The 16,422-nt window shown below is 44.8% G+C and overlaps 1 long non-coding RNA gene across 1 annotated transcript; it reads right to left on the minus strand.

Annotated features, from left to right (window-relative positions):
- Positions 1-1,765: 1,765 nt before the first annotated feature.
- LOC128107669 (uncharacterized) lies at positions 1,766-16,177 on the minus strand. Its single transcript, XR_008217182.1, has 3 exons — positions 11,183-16,177; positions 3,330-8,066; positions 1,766-2,763 (listed from the first exon to the last, which is right to left on the minus strand). It is a non-coding gene; the product is annotated as an uncharacterized LOC128107669 (long non-coding RNA).
- Positions 16,178-16,422: the final 245 nt, after the last annotated feature.

The raw sequence follows: 16,422 nt of genomic DNA on the forward strand, positions 1-16,422 counted from the left end.
TTTAGATCTTCAGAACTGGGCCCTTTACCTGCTCCAGCAGTCCAGGGATAAAGATGACGTTAGGGTTGGATAATTCATAGCCATGGTTCTGGCTGGGGGTTCCTGGGATGGTCAGGCTGCCAGCTTTCCTTCATCTTCTCCACCCAGGCAAGCTCTCCAGCACTGCCCCACCGAGGTCACCTCATGCAATGGGCAGAATGGAGAGAGGCCCTTTGTCCTGTTCTCATGCACTCAAATCTGACTTTCCCACACTCAGAGTAAAGGGACAGCTCTAGTGCTTTGCTGAGGTGATGTACCAGGCCCACAAACCCAGTTCCTACAGTTGGTGAGAGGCTGACCCAGCTCTTCTGTTCTCATGCCCAAAGTCCCACTCTCCCACCAGTTGCAGGTGGCATTTGATCAGGTGAGGCAGGGATCTTTCCCTTACCCTGGCCAACACAAGGCAGAAGTGGGTAGACTCAGTTCTTCTGCTCTCACAGTCTCAGGGCCAGCTCACTGACACCACAACCAACAGGGTCAGCTCTACTGTGCTGCTCAGTCCAAGTGCAGAACCTACTCTCTCCAGTCCTGCAGTGAATGAGGGGCAAGTTCAGATGTCACTAGTACTAAGGCCAGCGAAGTATGGGGTTAACTCTTTGAGTTTCTATCCTGTCTTCAGTAGTAAAAGGAGCCACTGACATCAACATAGACAAAGTCTGTGGCAGGGCAATGGACCAGACATGGCCTTTGACAGCAGCCTAGGCCTGGAGGACACCAGGGTCCCTGGTGGCAGCACAGGCCAGTCAGATCTGTATGGCTCCTGCAGGAACACACAACTTAGACACTATCATGGTCCTAGGTGACAGCCCAGACCCCTACCTACCTCTGTGTGACCCTTGGTGGTCATACAGGCTGTGGATATGAACAATGATCCTGGCTGTGTTTGAAGCATGGACCCAGACATGTTCCAAATTTGTAGCCCAGGAACTGGATATCACCATGGCTCTGGTTGGCAATGAAGGTCACACAAATTGGCAGGGACCCACTAACACCATGACCCATGGTGGTAGCCCAAATTCCAAGAATCTTTGAAGACAACAGATGCCTGAGATATCAACACAGACCCTGGCTGCATCAGGGCCATAAACCCAGACATGACCCTCAGTGATAGCTCCAGCCCTGATGTCATTATGGTCCTAGGGGGCAGCACAGGCTTCTAAGACACATATGTCCCCTTTGGGGCATATCCCTTTGACACTAACATGGTCACAGGTGGTGTCCAAGACTGCAGGTGGCTGCCAGGCCCTCAGTGGTAGAGGATGATGCATGGGTATCAACGCAGACTCCCACAGCTGTGTCAGGGCCATGGACAGGACATGACCCTTAGCAGCAGACCAGGCAGGGACATCATCATGGCTCCAGGTGGCAAGCAGGCCATGGATTTCTTTCATACTCCTTTAGTAAATGTTCTCATTTCCTGAGAGGCTTTACAGCAATACTGTTGTATTTCTCATGAATGTGGTGCACATGATCACATCGTGCAGTGGATATACAGAATGCTATAGTTAGAGATAGCTAAATATATGTCCACAAGGATGAAGTATGGATACTTTTTCCATCATGCAATGGGAATCCACGGAGTTGACAACACCATCCACATCCAAAGCTCTGTGTAGCCCTGGCTGCCTGGGAACCTACTCTGTAGCCCAAGCTGGGCACACAAGAGTTCTGGTGTTACAGGAGGTTCTGGGGTACTGGAGTGAGACAACACACCTGACCAAAGAAATAGGTTCTAAGACACAAAAGTTCAAAATCACTTTATTATTAATAAAAACACAGTAATATTACTCAATAGGGGCTTAAAGGGAAAAGTCAATATAAACAGTGAACAGCCTTATCAAAATACCCAAAAAACTACAAGATCAAAAGAAAGAAAAAATAAATATCAAAATCTCAATCTATAACAAGAAATCCCAAAGCAAACAAAACCCAACCAAAAACCAAAAACAAAAACAATTAAGGCCAGCAGCATTCTCTTGCTGCACTTTTAGCAGCACAGACCTACAGCCTGTGACTGGCCTTGGAAACATGGTAGGAAGGCAGTCAGCGAATGTGAAAGCCTTTTTCAAAGCTACTGTAGCCATGCCTCCTGCAGGCTTTGTAGGCCAAGCCCTTACTCAGACTAAGAATGAGAGATTTTCTAGAGCATTCTTTGTGTCCCTCTGGGAAGCTTTTGATAAATTATCACCCACTGCTGATCCTGTAATGTCTTGGTCACTATTTGATTCTTTCAGCATACAGACACTTGTGCACTTATTAGAGACTCCACAAATATGTGGGCAGCATCTGCATACCAAAAAACATCAAAGATGACTCAGATGTCTTCTATAAATCCTTTTTCAGGACCAGGCAATTCAGTTGAGGCTGAGAAATGGAGACATACCCACTGATTTTAAATATGCAGGAAAAAGTGACTAACCCGGGGAATGAGGGACAGTGAAGATCTCTGTGGTGCATTGTCTTCAGGAACACTTGTGCAGGACATGGAGTCAGCTTCAACACTGGCCTGGAGAATGAAAATTATGGTTTTTGGTGTAGTCTGTCAGGAACAGCTTGACATCAACAGTCTTCCATGACAGATTTCCCTCCACCTAGAGAGGGCTGAGTGCTCAGTCAGCTTACCAAAGCCATCGACATTAAACTGTCAGAAAATGCATGGCCTTGATTAGATACCAGGTGAATGTGAGCAGCCTGGGAAATTGAATGTAGACCATCTAGGAGATCCTACAAAGTAAAAGCAGTGAAGGATCTGATTATTCCTTCAGTATACAAACCTGCCTAGGTTCAACTCCTCAACCCCTAAATCTTCTTTTAACAGAAAAATCTTTTCACAGGAAACAGATGCACACTGCAGAGAACCTGTAATCTGCAGGAGTGTGCTGCATGCAGATCTGTCCAAAGGTAGGAACTTCTCTTTAAAGGTGATGTTCTGGAAGGAAAATAAAGTGGCAGGAGCACACACTGTCCTCCACAACTAACCCTCCTCCTGTTAGGTTGAGGACTGCCATAAGGAGATTTGTGGGGAGACACAGGGGACAAGGTACTGAGAAGATACCAGAGAGCTCAGAAAGGAATAAGGGATACACACTCCCCAGAAACACAAAGGATCAATCAAACATAGTGTTTTCTGGAGAAGTTCTCATTGACTGAGCCAGCACAATACCCTTAGGTGTTCTTTCCCTGGCTCTGGCTGAGAGCCATCCAGATTGGAATAATCCCCCAAAAGGACAGAAATCCAGGTACAGGTGACCTACATGGTTCTAACTGCTCCACCAGGCTTGTGCTCCTACCTTATCTCAGAGACGTTGAAGTGATGTTGCATCTTTTCTGCCATGTCCTTTTGCTGGGTTACCAGCTCCTCCTGCTTCAACAGGTCCTTTAGTCTTTCATCCAGGCTCTCTTGCCTCTGTTTATTAGAAGACTGTGTTCTCAGTGGAGGGTCTCTCACTCACATGCAAACAAACTCATGAACACACACAAGTACATGTGTGCACACATACAAGCACACTTTAATGCAGTAACATGTTTAATTTCCCAGCTAATGTTAATATAAGGAACAATCACCAGGGATACTATTGAGAAGAATATTTACTTTTGTAGGATGAGAGAAGAATACAGTGGCCATGAGAAACAGGCAACTCAATCATTGAAGTGCCTATCCTGTGATCCTAATGCACAGACATGTGGACCTCTGGGGTACTGGTTGGTTAGCCAACCCTGCTTAGGAAGTTCTCCAGGCTGTGCAGTATAGGAATGTTCCCCAGCAGAGGACAACTGGACCAGCTCACTGGTCTTATTCACTAATTCCCAGTTGGCCCCAAGGTGAGCAACTTCCCCAAAAGAAGCTCCCTCTACCACAGGCTGCCTCATGTCAGAGCAAATGAGCTCAGGAAACTAGAAAACCCAAGAGCCCAGGAACCTAGAAAATTGCCACAACAAGGAGTCAAAATCAACAATTCCTCCTGGTAAGGCGATTGTGTCAAGGATTTCTTTGAGCAACAAAAGGCTGACTATATCAGGGCCAAATGATTGCATGTATTATTTTGTGCTGAACAATAATTCATGGAAGGGTTCAATCACATTGTACTTTTTCACTCAGCGAATGATGGACATCTAGATAGTTTCTACTTTTAGGCTACTCTGAGGAATGCTACTACAACACTAATGTCCCCTAGCTTCTCCTTGGACACCTACTTCGTATTCTGGAATCACTGGTTCACCTGTGAACTTCAGTTTAACTTTCTGAAGAAGAGTCTGTGGCTTCTCACTGTGCTATATTATGTTATACCACCAGCAATGTCTGAGAGTCCTCATTGCTCCCAACCCTCCATGAGGCTGATTTTAACTCAAAATGAAGAACTTTGAAGAAAAGCAGTTACTGAGTGCTACAGCATGTGGTGAGTGCTTTAGACCATCACGAGCCTAGGGTGTGCACAGAGACAGCCCCATTCTCACACCACAGCATGGCTAGGGAATTATTCCCTCTACAATTACCTGAAAACCATTGACTTAGAGTAGTTTTGTGTCCTTTTTGTCCTAGAGAGCAAAGTGGACATGTGGAAAGATGGGCAGCAGCATACAATATTAGATGGATGAAAAGTGAGTGTGCACAGTACTTTTTCAACAAAGTTGGACTCTATTATCATTAAAGATGCTTCATACACAAAAAAGTGAACATATTGATGCATCCAAACACATACTTGCACATATAAGCATCCATACACACAAACATACACACATCAGCACTTAAAGCTATACATACAGGAACCATGGACACAGACAACCACACATGAGCACACATACACACACACACACACAAAGTGACACTATCATGCATACAGCATGATACACAGAGGCAGCAGATACACACAGAGACACAAAAAACACACATATAGGTCCACACACACAAACAGAGATGTACAGAAATGCATCACAGAGCATACACACAGCACAAGCACACACACACAGCACACACACACACACACACACACACACACACACACACACACACACACACACACACACACTTCTGATCCCAGAATGTCCAGGTAGAAAAGGCTGCCTTTAAGAAAGTCTTCTGCAGGGGGAGGAAGTGGGTCCACTCTGCTGTCTACAAGGCTCTTAGACTCAGCCAGGCTCTGCTACCCTGGCCTGCACTTACTTTTACTTTCATGAGCTTTATCTATCCCAAGACTCACTGATCACACGGCTTCCAAGTTGATCCATCGCAGTCTCTTCACTAAACCTCCCCTGGCTCCTCCACAGAAGACCCTGCCTAGTTCAAGAGAAAGAAAGTGACCCATGGTCAAAACCCAGGAAGTTTGTAACAGGTTGCAGTGCATGTGATATGAAAATAGCCCCAAAGTCAGTCAGAAAGAGGCCAGTGAAGTGACCTACATAGCTTTTCAAGAATGCAGCACTCTACACAGCTATGAGAGGGAAATGTTCTAAGATACAGCCATGCACATGATGTAGTCAAAACACAATGTCAACAAGAAGATGCACTGTGGGATTCTGTGTTGTGAAGTCAATGAGACAAACCAGGCATTTCCTGTGGTTTTAGCTCTGTGCCTACTGTTTATTTTTAAAACATCTGTATTGTTTGATTTTTGTTATTTATTAGAAACCACATTAACATCAAAACAATAAAAGTAAATGAAGAAAAAGAAAGCTACTACATCCTTCCTTTTTCTGAGCAATTGAAACTTGTAGGAATTGGATGAGAATAAACAAGACAGAAGGTCTACCTTGGAGGACAGGAGATCCCAAGATTGCTGGACAGCCAGATTAGCCCAAAGAGAAAATATCAGGTTCAGAGAAAGACCTGAGCTCCAGGGAATAAGGGAGTGAGCAACAGATGACAACACGGGATTTTATTATGTAGTCTCTGAACACACCCACCAATGTACACATTTACACACATCTGCATAGATCATACACAGACCACAGAAATCAGAAGTGAGAAGAAAAAAGTGAAGAGGACGTCATGCTGAATAAACAGCTGAATTTAGACTATGCACATCAGGTGTTTCAACTGAGACCCACAATACGGCAATCCATCCCTTTGGGCCTAAAACTTCCTAGGGGAAAACACAAGTTAGTCAGACTATGTTGATGAGATTGGAGAACATGTTCTCTTGAAGCTTCAAATCTGTCACACCAACCCTCAGCCTATCAAAGTCCACCCACATCTATGGTCATCCAGGCAGCTCCAGACTGGAAGCTCCAGGATGCTCCCGCAGAACTGTCCAGAACCATGCCCAGAAAAAGGACTGACAAGGTGGTACTCAGGCTTCTGTCACTATGACCAAGAGCTTGGCAAAAGGAAGAGAACACATTGGGATGAAGGAAGAAAAGAGAAGACCACATGCCACCCAAAACGTTGACAATGAGAACCCCTCACTTGGCACTGGCACTGGGCTCTAGTCCTTGAAGGCTGCTTCCTCCCTGTGATCTCATATGACCCTTGCAAAGCAAATGAGCCACAGGCCACTGACATCATCAATGAAAGCTTTGTGCTGTTCCCTAAGTAGCTCCCTGCATAATAGCCTGTAGCTAGAGTTTTTCTCTCTTGGTCCCACCAAGCCCCGCAATCCCATAGCCCACTTATAAAATAAACATACAGATGCTTATATTATTTAAACTGCTTGGCCATTAGCTCAAGTCTACCATTGTCTAGCTCTTACTCTTATATGCAGCCCATTTCTGTTAATCTATGTCACTACGTGTTCAATGGCTTTACTTGCTGCCTTTACATGCTGCTACCTGGATGGCAGGCTGGTGGCTCCTCCTCTGCACCTTCCTGTTCTCTCAATTCTCCTCTCTGCTAGTCCCGCCTATACTTCCTGTCTGGCTACTGGCCAATCACTGTTTTATTTATCAATCAATCATCCACAGCACTTCCCCTTTTTCTTTTTTTTTCAAAAAGGAAGGTTTTAACTTTAACATACTAAAATTACGTATAACAAAACAATTATCAAGCAAGAATTACAGTTACAATATTAAAGAACATATCTATCTAATATTTGTGAGTCTAAGGTTTTATATTTACCTTATCTGTTATCATAACTAAGGAAAATTGTAACTATCTAGCTTCAACTACATCAAAGGGCCCAGAAGGATATAATATTATCTGAGAAAGAGAAGAAGGACACAAGTAACTTTGGGAGTCTTGCAGGGTAGACAGAGACACCTGGAAGCATGGACAGTCACCTAATGTTCCTTTGTAAAGTTGAGGCATCTGTCTTCAGCCCACACGCCTAGAGTCTCCCAATCATTTCTCTCTGTGTCCTGTAGAATGTCTGGCAGTTTCCTCTGGTAAGCAGGAACCTGAAGGACCATTTCACCAAGCAAAGTTCAGTGGCCACCTTCCTATGGGTCCTGCATGTCCACTTGATCAAGCATTCTAGACAAGAACAGTTTCTTGCCCAAATGACTTTTTTTTTTTTTTTTTTTTTTGCCAACGAGAAGATAAACTCCCTATGGAGTGGTTTTGAGCTTTCAGACACAATCATCCGCTGGTCAAGTACAAAGACTCACAACAAACTAACAGGACCTAGCATCTCCCACAAGCCAACACTTGTCAAGGCATCTTGAAATGCATGTTGAGAGCTCACACACTACTGTCCCTGTCCTCAGACTCTGGTTCAGGCCACAGGTTCTGCTTTTCATTTATAGGAAACAGAACAGCCTGTGTCCCCATCGCACTCCTACCCAGGGTCCAAGTTCTGCATCTTGAATGCACTCAGGAAGTTTAGTTTAGGCACCAGGACACCCTGGATGTACAGTCTCCTGTTCCTCAGGAAACCTGGGCTTGATACTGTGGTATTAAGATGATTAGCAGAGAACTGGGCATAATGACTACCTGTTTTTCAAATCCTTGTTTGTGTAATTGGCGAGGATTTCACACAGCTCATTTCTTTCACAGGTCATATTATTTAGCCAGACGGTGAGTTTCTCTATTTTTTTCATCTGGTGCTCCTGCTCAGTGAAGGTGGAGAGTTGGGATGGTGCCTCCTCTGTAGTCCCTGCAGGTAGATAAAGAAAAGTGAACTTGTATACTTGAATGGCTTAAGGTTAATAGAGTCCATGATGAGTTCCAAAGAGCCCGAGGAAGAAGAAATGCTAGGGACCCAGTGAAACTCCCAAAGAGCAGGGCAGCTATCCTCAAACTGGTGCCCATGATCTATGTCTCTGTCCTCAACCAGCAAGGCTAGGCTTGTGCCTCACTCCCTAGTACAGTCCCCTGGCCCTGGAAGACATAATGTATCCCAGCCATGTAGAGTTGGAGGACAGTGTCAGCTCATATCTGATGTGATGTAGGTAAGTCTCGATGTCCCTAAAGCTTATCAGCACCAAGTTCTGATCACACGTGTCCAGGACCAAAGCATCTGAATGTCTGAGGCCCTGGTAGAGAGCCAAGGGAATTTCCCTCCCTTCTTATTAGCATCAGATTCCCATGGAAACAGTAGGAATCCACTGGAATGAAGTACAGCAACACCCTACCCAGAGAGGGAACAGCTCATTTGTCAATCAGTTCCTCCTGTCCCTTTGCCTGTCTGAATGAAATGAAGGAGTTCCCAGAAAAGCAGCTGCAGCCTGAACAATTCATGGCTCTCCTAAACTCACCATCAGAGACTCTTGACTCTGGGTCTGCTATTAAGAAGCCCAGAGAAACAGGATAGGCCCATTGCTTCCCAGAAGCTCCCAGATGCTGAGCCCCAGCTCAAGTTCACCTCCTCCAGGAAGCTCGCTATCCCCTGCTCAGGATTCATTTTCTTCACCAAACCATTTATTTCTCCAGGTTTGAGACTAAGACCAAAGGCCAGCTTCCTTTGCCTCTCTCTGGTCACTCCATGTTCTCTATTCTCTCTCCCAAGCAGCCTGCTCAGTCTTACCAACATGTCTAAGGGCACTGAACAAATACCCTACAGGCATTTGGTGTTGCCACAACACTGGTAACATCACAGAGAATACCAAGGGCTCTCCAGGATACAACAGAATTTCCAGAGAAGGGACTACTAGAGTCATCTCCATGAGGCGTCACCTATCTACTAACTAGCTCTTCAGAAATGCACAAAAAGCCATGTTGCCCTTCTCAGGAGTCTTTCCAGAAACAGAAAGAAAGACCTCCAACACCTCCTCTTTACAAAGCCAGGGATCTCTCTCTCTCTGCTTCATTAGAATATTTTTACTACTTCAAGTATGGGAAGTTGAAGTCTCTATTCCAAACACATCCGATGAAACGGTTTATCACTTCTTCAGATCTCTAATGAATAACATGAGAAATAAAGGTTGCTAGGGTATTAGGTCAGGATAGTGGGGAGTAAAGATCGGTCCCCTGATGTGAACAAGCAAATTGTTGAGAATACCCAAGAGTGTTATAATATGTGGGTGTGTTGGAGGTTTTGGGTGCCCTGTCAGAACAAAGGTAAATCCCCTAGTTAATGAGGAAAATTACCCCAAATCATCAGCAGAATACATTCCAGCCCTCATGATGTTAGCAAATGTGTGATCAACTAGTGACATGTCAGGCTGGAGATGATAAGGACTGGGGCCCTGAGACACAGGAGCAAACATTCCCACAAGTGTAAGGCTCCATTCCTGCCTGAGTGCTTGTGGAATTTGAAGAGAGACAAATGGCTAGTGAGAGGCTCCACACAGACATGCAAAGGCATGTACAGAAAATCAAATGTGTCATAGTCATGGGGATAGTATGTAGTGTGTCACTGTGGTGGTGCTTCACCTAGAGCTACACAAGAGCCAAATTCCTTGCCTGGAGACACCTGTGACAATGCACACGCCCTTAGGAAAGGTGACACAGACAGCTTAAATAACAACATCCATCGGTGCATGAGAGAGGCAGGTAAAGGGCACAAGAGGACAGATTAAAGGGGTCCTTTACTATAGAATTTCCCAGAGGCCCACTTCACACTTTTGAATTTACCCCAGTCTTAAAATGAAGAACCGGCACCGTGTTTGGTCTGGATTGAAAATTCACCAAAAGCCTAGACTGTGGCTTCAGACGTGTACTTAGTGGATCCCAGAACAAATAAGTGATGTGAGAAAACTGTGTCCTTTCAGATGTTATATCACACTGACAAGTCATGCTAGACAAGGTGAGCTATCTCAGTAATACCCAATTCTAGAAGTCAAAGCACAGCGCCTGCCCTACACACTGCTTCATCTCAGTTAATCCTGACACACTGAAGGATGCTCAGAAAGAGACTGACAGATGAGACTTTGCCCAAGCAGGTTCTGAAAGCCCAGACTTGAGTCTCCCCTCTGTGGATGTCAGTTCTCCCATCTCTCTATAGGTAGGTGGATGTCTCAGAAGTCAGCTGGTTTCCTCTGTCTCCCTAAACAATGTGACACAGTGGACAGCCTCTTAAGGGCTTACTCACAGTTTCAGAGGATGCACATTGGCTCCAAGCCCTCAGCCATTTGCTTTCAGAGCCTGGAGAAAATTGCTACTGTCCCCAAGCACTCAGGCAGTAAAGGGATGCCCAAGTCACTTGCTCTATGCTTCAGAGTCTCATGTTAATGGAGAAGCCATGCAGGGGCAGAACATAGTCACCAGATTCACATAGCCATCCTCACTGACATTCCAGGACATTCAGAAATACCAGGAAGGGGACAGGCTCATTCCAGGTCCACTGAATCTAACAGTTCTCAGGCTGAACTGATCTATGTGCCACCCACAACAGGGAACTCAAAACTTTAGGGATCCCTGGAAGACAGTAGCACTTGGTGGATCCTGCCCTGCTAGTGGTTATAATGTAAAGTATCAGAACCTATGGCTTTGCCAGGGTACTCCCCTTTTCCTATCATTACTGGCACACAATGAAAGGACTTCAGTGAGTGTGATCACAGTTATGGTACAGAAATCTCATTAATTCTTCTGTGCCTCCTTTCCCACTCAGGGTGAAAGCCTGAGGGTACCCAGCAAAGCAGCTTCAGCCTTGTCAATTCCTGACTCTGCCAAACTAATCATCATGGATCCTTCATCTGGGTCTGCTCTTTAGGAACCCAGAGAAGGATAGGCCTATTGCCTCCCAGAAGTTCCCAGTTCCTGAGTCTTAGCCCTGGAAGGCTCAAGCCCAAAAATATCCAGAAAACTCCCCAGCCCCTTCCCAGAACTCACTGAGTCTTCCTCAGGACATCTTATTCCTCCATGTTTTCCAGGGAGATCTAGAACCAGCTTCCTTCTGCCTCACTCTGGTCTCAAGCAGAATGGACTCCTCCATTTCTCTAGAACATAAGCTCTGGCATGCAGTTAGTGATTCAGGCTTGTATTTGGGACCTGGTCTCTGTAGTAAGGGGTAGGACTTCTGATAGGAACCTCTCCACCAAAACACTGGAAGGATGCTCAAAGGTGCTATCAGTCAACAGCCCCTCCCCATGTTACCCTGCAGCCTCCAGAAGGGACTTTAAGAAGTCAAATTTACCAACTTTTCCTTTGTGGCTTGGGCTTATAATCACTCATCATTTTACTGATTATTTCACTTCTGACATAAACCATATTGAATCATTCTTCCTACAATGGAAATTTCACTTTGGACATAGAATCCTCTTCATGGAGTGTCAATGTTCTTTGCAGTAAGTTGAGGTTTATGTTTTCCCCTTCTGGCTTGCTGTGATGGCTAATTTTGGCTGTTTACTTGACACAGAGTTGAAGATTTGACTCCATCAAACTGGCTTGCAGGCATGTTTCTTTGGAATTTTCTTGTTGCTAACTGATGAAGGATGGCTCAGCCCTCTGTGGGCAGTGCCATTCCTAGGCAGGTGATCCTGGGCCTCAGAGGAAAGCTAGCCGAGCAGAGCAGTAAACAGCATTTTGTGTGGTTTCAAGCACCTGCTTTGGGATCTTGCCTTGGCTTCCCTTGATGATGGACTGCAATCTGTGAGATGAATAAACCCTTCACTTTCCCAGATTGGCTTTTTGGACTTTTATCACAACAATAGTAAGTTAACTAGAACACTTGCCATATTTTCAGGGCATGCTCTCACAGCCCATTGTTCTTCCAGCCTGTAGCCTCTTTTTTCACCATTCACAAAGTTTCTGGACACTGAAATCTATTGCAATATCAACTCTACCAATCACACCCACTGCTCACATTTCTCTCTTAAAGTATTTTTTTCCATCTCATATGTCATGCTCCTCTCCAATATATCATGCTTCCCTACTTTACCCTTCTAAAATTATCTCTGGATATTCCTGCCTGTTCCACTTTAAAAATTATCCTTTGCCCAATAATAGAACATTTATGGACACATTATTAAGTTCCATAGAAAGGGGTGATACATTGTATTTAATAGCATGCTTTTAAAGTGTGATCATATAAAATGTCTTGTCATACATTTTAAAGCCTTTTGTGAGTGGAACTGTTTCCCTGATTTCTTTGTTAGTATGTTTGTGACTGGTATACAGGAAGGCCACTGATTTGTGTGTGTTAATTTTACAATCTTTTACTTTTATGAATCTATTTGTCAGGTTTAAGGGAGTTCTGATAAATTTTAAGTTTTAATTGTTTAGAATCATATCATATGCAAATAAGGACATTTTGACTTCTCACTTTTCCATTTCTATCCCCTTTATCTCCTTCAGTTGTCTTATTGCTCTTGCTAAGAGTTCAAGTACTGCATTGAATAGGAGTGGAAGGAGTGAATATTTTTTTTGTTCCTTCTTTTTTTGGAATTGCTTTGAGTTTTCCTGTATTTAGCATGATGTTGCTGTGGGCTTGTTATACAATGACTTTATTATGTTGAAACATATCCTCTATATCCCTAAATACTCCAGGACGTTTATCATTGACGAAAGTTTGATTTTACAAAGCCTTTTTTCATATACTCAGAGGGTCATATTGTTTTTTTCCTTTATTCATTTTATGTGGTGTAATAAATACATTGATTTGTGTATGTTGAATTACCCTTACATGTTTGAGGTGAAGACAACTTGACCACGGTAGATATTTTTTTTGATGTGATCCTGAACTTGATTTGCAAATATTTTATTGAAAATTTGTATTCATATGTTCATCAGGATAATAGGCCTATAATTCTATCTATCTATTCATCTGTCTATTCTCTATGTATCCATCCATCCATCCATCCATCCATCCATCCTTCTTTCTATCTATTTACCGACCTGTCTTCATCTCTCAACACCAGGGTATCTCTGGCTTAAAAAAGAATTTGGAAGAGCTCCTGCTTTACTACTCTTTACCTGCTGAGCCAGTTCACAAGCCCCTGACTTGCATTTGTGTCTTATTTTAATTTTTGTTTTTCCCCCTTCTTAATATTTATTTCATTTTTTATGTATATGAGTATTGTTCCTGCAGGTATGTTTGAGTACCACATTACGTGTGCTGCCATTATCCCCTCTGTGTGTCGTTGCATTTGCTGCAACCATGGCTGATTTGACTGCTCTCCACTAGACCAAGCAGCAAATGCTGCATTCTTATGAAATCTTTAGTGCTCCACATGGGTGTCAGGACTCTCTCGTGCTCCTTAAAAATGAATGGATCTGCCTTAAAAACAAACAAAGTGAAAACTCATAAGGAAGGTCTATGGTTTAATAATTAATCTGTGAAGCAGAGGGCCCAGAATAGGAGCTTGGATCTCAGCCTGCCACCTAGCTGCTGTGAACCCACTTTCTAGCTTGTGAAACCTCAGTAAGACCCCCACTCTTTTCTCTATAGACAAAGAGAAGCTTAAACCAGGATATCTTAGTGTAGATAAAACTCAGGCCAGTTGCAGGTTCCCAGATGGTGGTATCAACTACAAAGTCAGGATGTTCGGCCACCTGGACTAATTGGATATAAAATATCCCAATTCCAGAGACAGCTCATAAAACTCCTGACATAGTTGCTAAAAGGATGAGAGATCAAAGACTGGGGAAAAAGGAACTGATTCTAACTGGGGGGAGGTAGGTGGGTTGAGGGGGAATGAATTATGTGGTCTTTGCCTTTAAGAGCTAGCCTTACAAAAAAAGGGGAGCACCTCTCAGCTTCACAGCTAGGAGTGAGTGTTTGGGATGAGTTCCCTGCTGTGCTGCTTTAACAGAAATAACCTTTGCTTTTGCATTCTGGACATCCTCATTCTTCAGTGGTCTCTTTGGGGACACGATCACAACATTCTTCAGTGGTCTCTTTGGGGACCAAGAGCATAACATTTGGTCAGGGTGACCAGGAAACCCAGAGACCCCACTGGGACCCTCAAGGGTCCAGAGGTCCATTGACATGACAAGAGCACTCTCTGTCTTGTCTGTGTCTCCGTCTTGTTACTTTCGTTTTGTACTGGTCGACCGATTTGTACTTTGCAGGTTCTCACTGGGGCAGACGTGTCTAGACAGTGAACATGGAGTGAAAAAGAGACGTCTCGTTCCCCAATTTGGACAAGGGACCCCCTGTTCCCGAGCCATTTGGGGCCACCTCAGAGGTGACCATTTGGTTTTAGCAGCCTCCTCTGGAAAGTGACCAGGAGCCTCTCCTGTTCATTAGATGACCCATTAGGAGTGGTTTTGGGCATCTTCCCCTACCACAGGAGGAAGTGCCAGCTTGTACTTGGAACTGGGAAATTGTTAGAGTCATTTTGTGTTTTATTGTGGTCATTGTTACTTTACTCTCTCTCTCTCTCTCTTTCAGCTACTATCTTTGACTTTCTTCTTCCTCTATGGGGAATACCCCGACTTTACCCCTAGACTTAACCCTTGCTCACTGGCAGGATTTCCAGGAGACTGCAAGCAACAACAGCGTGATTGTTAAGAAGAAGAGATGGGTCATTTTCTGTTCAGCTGAGTGTTCTGTTTACCCAACTTTCAACATTGGGTGGCCAGAAGGGGGAACATTTGATGCTGCTACCATCCACTGAGTAGAGATTGTTTTTCGCCCTAACCCTGGCCACCCTGACCAAGTCTCCTATACAGTTACTTGGAGGGGCCTGATAGATAGGGAAGGTGGACCCCTTCCCTGAGTAAAGCTATTTCTGCCCCCACAGCACGTTCAAGGCACTCAGGTCTTGGCAGTCAAGCCCAGGAGTTCCTCAGTGAATCAGGAAGAAGGGACGAAGAAGCCTGCTGCTGTGCTCCAGGGAGGATCTCCTGAAGCAGAACTTTTTCCGCCCCCCCTGATCTCCTCAACTTCCCCAAACACACCCCACAGCGCCTCCTGTGGAGCAGGCCCCAGAGCCGCAGCTGTCAAGAGTGGAGGGAGGGGGGCAGCTCTGTCTACCACAGGAGGAGGGGGCAGGAGCCCCTTCCATGTCAGCCCCTCAACCAGACTCCACATCAGCTCTTCTCCTCAGGCCTGCTGGCCCTCCAGATGATTTGGGAACCAACCCTTCCAATATTGGCCGTTCGCCACTAGTGACCTGTATAATTGGAAGGCCCAAAATATGCTGTTTTCTAGGGACCCCCAAGACTTAACTAACCTATTAGAGACAGTTTTATTCACTCACCATCCCACGTGGGATGATGTATATCAATTATTGGGAGGCCTCTTCACCACTGAGGAAAGGAACCAGATCCTGGAGAATGCTTGGAAGTTAGTTCCAGGACGCATGGGCGTCCCCTCTAACAGATCCTGCTTTAGCTGTGGTGCTTTTCCATCCACCCACCCCAACTGGGACTATAATATGGCAGAAGGTAAGGAGAATCTCCGTGTCTACCACCAGGCTCTGTTAGCGGGTCTCAAGGCTCCTCCATGCAAACCTACTAATACGGCAAAAATTGATGACATAAGACAGTGAAATGAAGAAAGTTCAGCCGCATACTTAGAGAGGTTGATGGGGGCTTTTAAACAGTACTCCCCCTATAAGCCGGGATCTGAGGAAACACAACAGGCAGTTATCCTAGTGTATGTTAATCAGGCAGCACCAGATATTAAGAGAAAGCTACAGTCATTAGAAAGACTAGGAGAAAGAAGCCTAAGGGACCTAGTGGCAGTGGCAAAAAGTTTATAATAAAAGAGAAATGGAGGACCAAAAGGAAGAGAGAAGGGAAAGAGAACATCGAGAAAGAAAAAAGAAGAGAGACAGAAGGCAAGAGAGGAACCTAACCAAGATATTGGATAGGCAACAGGCACAGATGGAGAGAGTGCTCCTAGCCACCAAGGTAGGAAACTGTGGAAAAGATAAGAAACCTCAGTCTAAACTACGGAGGAACCAGTATGCATATTGGAAGGAAGGACATTGGGCTAAAAAGTACCCCAAGAACAGGAATAAGAGAGGCAGGTCAGTGGGGCCAGGGAAGCATACTCCTGTCCTCGCCACCCTGGAAGAAGACAGTGACTAGGGGAGATGGGGCCCAGCTCCCTTCCCCAAGCCTAGGGTAACCCTGAGAGTGGAGGGGAAACCTATCCAATTCATAGTGGATACGGGGGCAGA

Source organism: Peromyscus californicus, unplaced genomic scaffold, assembly GCF_007827085.1.
Source record: "Peromyscus californicus insignis strain IS unplaced genomic scaffold, ASM782708v3 Scaffold_12__1_contigs__length_115047231, whole genome shotgun sequence".
Lineage (NCBI taxonomy): Eukaryota > Metazoa > Chordata > Mammalia > Rodentia > Cricetidae > Peromyscus > Peromyscus californicus.